This window comes from Rhincodon typus, unplaced genomic scaffold (genome assembly GCF_021869965.1).
Source record: "Rhincodon typus isolate 14 unplaced genomic scaffold, sRhiTyp1.1 hic_rhity00011148, whole genome shotgun sequence".
Taxonomy (NCBI): domain Eukaryota; kingdom Metazoa; phylum Chordata; class Chondrichthyes; order Orectolobiformes; family Rhincodontidae; genus Rhincodon; species Rhincodon typus.
The window spans coordinates 1-6,459 of NW_025976786.1; the positions used below are offsets into that span (position 1 = coordinate 1).

Consider the following 6,459-nt stretch of genomic DNA (forward strand, 5'->3'; position numbering starts at 1 on the left):
ACAGCTCCTTCTCCCTTTTTATTGGTGACTGGATTGATGGAACATTCGTCATTGGTGGTCAGGGTTTGCCAATCATCATTGGTGACATCATTCCCAGGTTTTGTGCAGGATATTGCAGGAGTATAAATACAAGAGCTTGTAGGAAAGAGGCTCAGTTCCAGAGGTGATGAGGTGGGAGTGAGTAGGAATAGTGAAGATGACCTCCCAAGTGTATCAGAACTATCACAAGGACTGTGAGGATGCTGTTAACTAGGCAAGCAGATCAACCTGGATCTCTATTCCTCCTATGTTTACCTCTCCATGGTGAGGTTTCTATTCCTGAGGCTGTATTCTGAAGAAGCTAGATTTTTGAGAGTTTTATGATGTGGCCTGAAATACTAATATTTCCCTTTTACTGGGAAAAGGCAGCTACCTTGTACTGAGTGTCTGTCACCTGCAGTGCAGGTTCCATTGCTGTATGAATGGGCTGTGTTCCAACAGCTGATCCATAATGTTTAATAGGGCTTAGGTGACTCTTGCTCTGAAGGTGTGCAGTCTTGTCTGTCTGGAAAAATTGATTAGGAAATGAGTAGCTGGCTGGAAAATAAGGGTATGTTTGGACAACTCTTTCTACTTCCTGCATCAGAAGTTTCAAAGCACCTGTGCTTCAGACAGATCATGTCTCTAAATGGGTTAATTATACAGGAGCTAAAATTAGTTGGGGACGTGATCTTGAGATATAATGGTAGTAGTGTTTCCTCTGGAACTGGATGATGCTAGCTGAAGTCTCACCTGTTTCCACATGTGTTGCAATATATGCAACTGGTTGCTCAGTTCTCCTGATGCTTGGTGGTGTCCGTTCCTGTGAGGAAGGTCTGTTTATAAACGGCTGTCCTAGAGGTGCTTGGTAACATCTGAATAAGTTGATAGCAATTGCTGAGTTACTGCCTGTATCTCCAACTGAAAGAACACTCCCATCGGTTATGGTGTGAGCAGGTAGTCACCTGCATTGGTGATGGTACCTGCTACAGTGTTGGCAGGTCCTCCCTTCCTCCCAGTGAAGGACTGGGATTTCTGGTGGCTTGTGATATACTAATCACCCTATTGGGCTAGGCCTGTAGTGTCTTGAGGACAGATCACTGTTTCAGTGTCTGGGGATTGTCATTCCAGATGTTGGTGGGAACCTGCCTGCTCCTAGATATGCTGCTGAGTAACATCTGCCTAAATTGGGTCGGTTTAACCCTGTGGGTGTACTCCATACACAGCCTTGGGAAATGTATTTGTGACATGGAATACTATATTGAATGGTAATGGTATCTTCTGACTGAATCTGAAAAGAGTTCCTGCTTCCTTTTAAAGACTAGTGAGCTATGCTGGGTTTTGACAGTAACATCAGCTTTGTGTATCAAATAAATCTCGCTGTCTTTGTTTTTTAAATCTCAATATACAATTAGTGCTGCTGTTTTCCCACAGTTCTTTCTTTGACTGGGATGATGTTGCCCTGTGTCACTTTGAGTTCTTCAAGGAGCAGTCCCATGAAGAACAGGAACACACTGAGAAACTGATGGCATTCCACAATAAACGTGGAGGCAGAGTCCTCCTGCAAGACATCAAGGTTGGGTTTCGTGTCTATCTTGCTAGATATGGATCAGGTAATTCTATTGGCTTAGTAGTAATACTGTATACCACATTAAAAAATTAAATTAATGGATAAAGTGACTTGAGCATCTCTTTCCAACCTCCTCTTCCCACCCTGACCCCTCTCCAGCCAGAGCAGGATGAGTGGCGCAATGGTCTGGAGGCAATGCAGAGAGCTCTGCAGATGGAGAAGGATGTGAACCAGAGTCTGCTGGATCCACAAACTCTCCTCTGGCAACACGGACCCTCATGCGAGTTCCTGATGTGGGCTTTTGGTGAAGTTGGGAGTGGCAGCTTGATTGAACTCACTCGCCTTTGAGTTTAAGGTCTTGCTTTGAACTGATAACCAGCCCCATGAGGGCTGTTGTGCCTGAATTAGACTAACAAATAAATATTCCAGTGATGCTGAGATCTTCAGCCTGACTTCAGAACCCCAACAGGGTTGAACCATTCAACTTAGCCTAATGAATCCCACTTGCCCTCAGAGCATCTAACCCTCCCATCCTGTTGCTCCACATTTTCCCATGGCTAGCCCACCCAATCTGTGCATCTTTGGACTTGGGTAACCAAGGCTGGATTTGAACAGGAGTCCCTGCTGCTGTGAAGCAGCAACAACCATCGAGCCATGATGCTGCCCCTTGTGCAGAAGAACTGCTGTCCTCTTGTTCCAGTTTAATAACTAAAGCCCCCTATCCAGGGACATGGTCTTTGTTGTCTAAAGAGAATGCTCTTTTCTTTAGCTGTGTGACTTCTTGGAGAAGTCCAAAATTGCTCAATGTTCCAAACCCAGTCTGACCACAGCTTTCGAAAACCACAGAAGTACATACCTGCTTTTATATCCTCGTTCTCTTGAAATAAGTGCCAAGATTTTATTTGCCTTCCCAACTGATGCAACCTGCAGGTCTACCTTGGGAGTTCTAGTCCAGGATTCTCTCAAGTCCTCTTGCACTCCTGGTTTCTGCATTTTCTCCCCATTTAGGAAACAGCATGCCTCTCCTCTTCCTAGAGGAGTGCATGACTTCATTTTCCCACCATGTATTCCATCTGCCTCCACTTTGCCCTGTGGTTTTCCCACACCCCTGGATGTTGGCATCCCCTGTGATCACTAACGTCACTTTTCTTACACATCTTCATCTCCTGGTCTGTCTTGTGCTCCAAATCCTGACACTACTGTTGAGGCCTGTACATAACTCCGATTATGGTTTTTTAGCCTTTGTAATTTCTCAACTGCCTATGGATTCTACATCTGACCCTATGCTGTTTCTTGCTATTGAAGTAATTTCACTTTATTTATAAGGCAACCCTACTCCCTCTGCCCACCTTGATAGGATGTATATCCTTGGATATACAGCTCCCGGTCCTGATCCCCTTGCAGCCATGTCTCCATCACATCATACCTGCGAATTGCGAGGCACCACAAACACTTACCTTATTTTGTATATTGCATGCATTCTGAAACCAAACCTGTATTGACTGTCCTTCTTCTCATTGCCATTTGTTTATCGAGTGTGGTTGAAGTTTTATTCTTAGCCCTTTCCCAATTGTCCTATTGTGTGTTCTGGAGATTTAAATAACCTCTCCCACATTCTCCTGTTCCTTTTTGTCACTTTTTTTCCCATGCTGTTGGATCCATCTCCACAGGTGTTAACCTGCTGTTTTGTTTCCCTGTTGGCCATTATACTAGATGCTTTACCCTCCCACCCCACCCCCACTTCCTAGTTTAAAGATGATTCCCTTTAAATTTTACATTCTTATTTATCCCAATAACTCAATCCCTTTGCCTCAGCCTATCCACCCATCAGAATGAAATGGCACTACCTCTTGGTGAGTTCCAAAATCACACAACTCATCTTTCTCTTGACCTGAAAGGTCACGTCCCTATTAAACAGCTGTCACTTGTGAACTTGATATGTTTAGAATTGGCAAATATTTGCCATTGTCCACAGTAGCCTAATAGACCATTTTATACCCACTGTTTCTCATTTGTTTGGGACCAGTCATTACATGTTTATCATTTTCACTTGTACAACTGAATTGATACCAGTAAGCCAATAATCCACTCAATGCCTTCCATCTGTATTTAAATGTATACAAGGGACAATTAGTGAAGCAGGTACAAACTCACATGAGGGGCCATGTGGCCAGAGGTGAGTTTGTACAGATCCAGCAGACTCTGGTTCACATCCTTCTCCATCTGCAGAGCTCTCTGCATTGCCTCCAGACCACTGCCCCACTCCTCCTGCTCTGGCTTCTGAAAACAGCATAAGGCAGTTCCAACCACTAGTTAGTTACTCACTAGCAGTACCGCAGAGCAGACCAAAGATCACATCAAGGGATGCTGACCACTGTTGTGCACAATTGACACTGGAGACCCCAGGAACAGGAGGTCAAATCCTTTTCTCCTGCCTCCATTCTTTCATGGGTGCCACTGCCAGTATTTGTTACTCATCCCCAATTGCCCCTGACCAGAGTTGTTTGCTCAGCCATTCTGGAGGTCAGTTGAGTCAAATTAAGTTGCTGTAAGTCTGGAATCATCTATCGTAGTGTGGTGAACCCATACAGTGTGGAAGCAGGCCATTGGCCCATCAAGACAGCACTGACCTGCTGATAAGCATCCTTCACAGAGCCACCCCATCCCTGTAACCCTGCATTTTTCCCCATGGCCAGTCAACCCAAACTGCACATCTTTGCATTGTGGGAGCAAAGCACATAGATAACAGGAGTGTGTGCAAACTCCACAGGCAGCCAGCCATGGGTGGAATTGAACCCAGAACCTTGGCACTTCTGCCTCAGTGCCAACCACTGCAGACCAGGCAAGATGCTAGCTTTATCTGGCTGTAAAATGAGGGAACCACACTTCATTTTAATGTTAAACAGTTGCATGGTCACTGTGTCCACTTTGATATCTCAATTTAAATTTTCAAAAAGATAGCTGCCATAGGATTTGAACCCACATTCCCAAAATATTACCTTCAGTTTCTGAAAGACAGACATGACAATTACCCAATATCTTAGTCTGAGGAAGCTTCACAGGGTTGAGATACTGCAAATTTCTAGATGTAATTAGATAGCTGCATTAACAACATTTAAAAATCCTGTTTCCCACCACTAAACCACATCAGTAAATTGGATAATCCTATCTCCCCTCATATTGGAACTTAAATATTCCAGGAGGAACTAGAAAATTCTAAACAATGGCCAACATTACTTTCCATAAGAGCCTTACATTTTGATCTGGCACCTTTTTAATCCAAAAAGAGGATTCTGGACCAGTAATCTCAATCTGCATTTGCTTCTCTTCCTGAGAAGTAGACCACCTCACCTGTCATGTTGGCTGAGGAAGAAACCTAGTTTAAGTAGGATAGCTCAAAAGTAGATGACAACATTTTACCCCAAACACCTTTTGTACCCAGATTCATGTCTAACTGATGGCTGCTTCCAGTTCCTTCAGTTGAGGAATACTATCATCAATCGTATTGATGAGGAGGATTTGCCACACACTTCCTCAGGCACCCTGAATCTAATTTGGATGTCCTGCAGGATGACTCAGCCTCCACATTTATCAGTTTCTCAGCATGTTCCTGCTCCTCAAAGAACTCAGCAAAGTGACAGGGCAACATCATTCCTGTTAGTGAGAACTGCAAGTAGAGAGAAAAGAGTCAAGCAGTGCCCAAGTTAAAACAGACTAATCCTCTTCCTGTTGAGGAATTAGGATCATTAAAACCCTGAAGAGCAAGGTTGAAGGAATAAAGCAGGAAGTGCTAGAGAGAAACAGATCTAGTAGCTTTGGAGATGGTACTGATGCTGCTGGGCCTGTGGTGTTTCTCTCCAACTGACACAGTAGTTTGCTTTAATTTGGCAAAGCAAAGCTGCACGGTGGTATTGCAGATTAAAATTGCTTTGACCTACAAGAATGGAGTAATCTCCTTGGGAAGGGCTTTTGTAGTGCAGTGATAGTGCTCCTACCTCTGGACCAGGAGTGCAGGTTTCAGCCCCACCTGCTTCAGAGGTGGGTCATAGCATCATTGATTACAAATGGACATCTGTTGAAGGTAGGAGGGATGGTTAATGCTGCTTATATTCAATTTCCAGGCCAGCTTTCAATCTGCAGTTCCATCTATTTAGCAGACTCCAACCCCACTGGTAAGCAACAGCTAATTGAACAGATTCTCCCAGTTAAGTTTAATACTGTCACTCTCCAAGTCTAGAACACAATACTTGGAATTAGGGAAGGAAAAATAGTGGTGACTACCATCAACATCTTTGTTATGCACAGACATTTACTCACTTCAATCCAAGGTCAAAATCATTAGAAAAAGTCCTTCAAGCTTAGAAATTACTAAGCATTAGATTAGCTTGTTCAGTAACACTAACTAATCAAATTAATCTCAATCCAGTGTACTCATTTTTTAATGGAAGTTGCTTCACAATGCTTACAAACATCCAGGGCAGATGGGATTTGAACCCAAACACATTCAGCCCAAGCTAAGGGGCACTCACTATGCCAGATGATTGATAGAGTCACAGATGGACAGCAACTAAATTAATCTAGTTACATATCCCTCTAAGCCTTTCCTACTAAAGTACCCATCCAGATGCTTAGTTATTGTATTAGCTTCTCTGGCAGCTCATTCCATACAGAGATGGTCTTCTGTAAGAAAGTTACTTCACAGGTAAGTTAAAATCTTTCCCCTGACCTTTAACCAATAGTTTTGGACTCCCCTCCTCTGGGGTGAAAGGCCTTGGCTATTCATCCTATCGATGCCCTTTGTTATTTTATTAGCCTCTACAATTGACTCCTCCACTGCCAAATACTCCAGGGAGGATAGCCCCAGCTATTCA

The 6,459-nt window shown here is 43.6% G+C and overlaps 1 long non-coding RNA gene across 1 annotated transcript; it reads left to right on the plus strand.

Moving 5' to 3' along the window:
* Positions 1-167: 167 nt before the first annotated feature.
* Positions 168-2,026, plus strand: LOC109931172. Its single transcript, XR_007261661.1, has 3 exons — positions 168-303; positions 1,453-1,631; positions 1,748-2,026. It is a non-coding gene; the product is annotated as an uncharacterized LOC109931172 (long non-coding RNA).
* Positions 2,027-6,459: the final 4,433 nt, after the last annotated feature.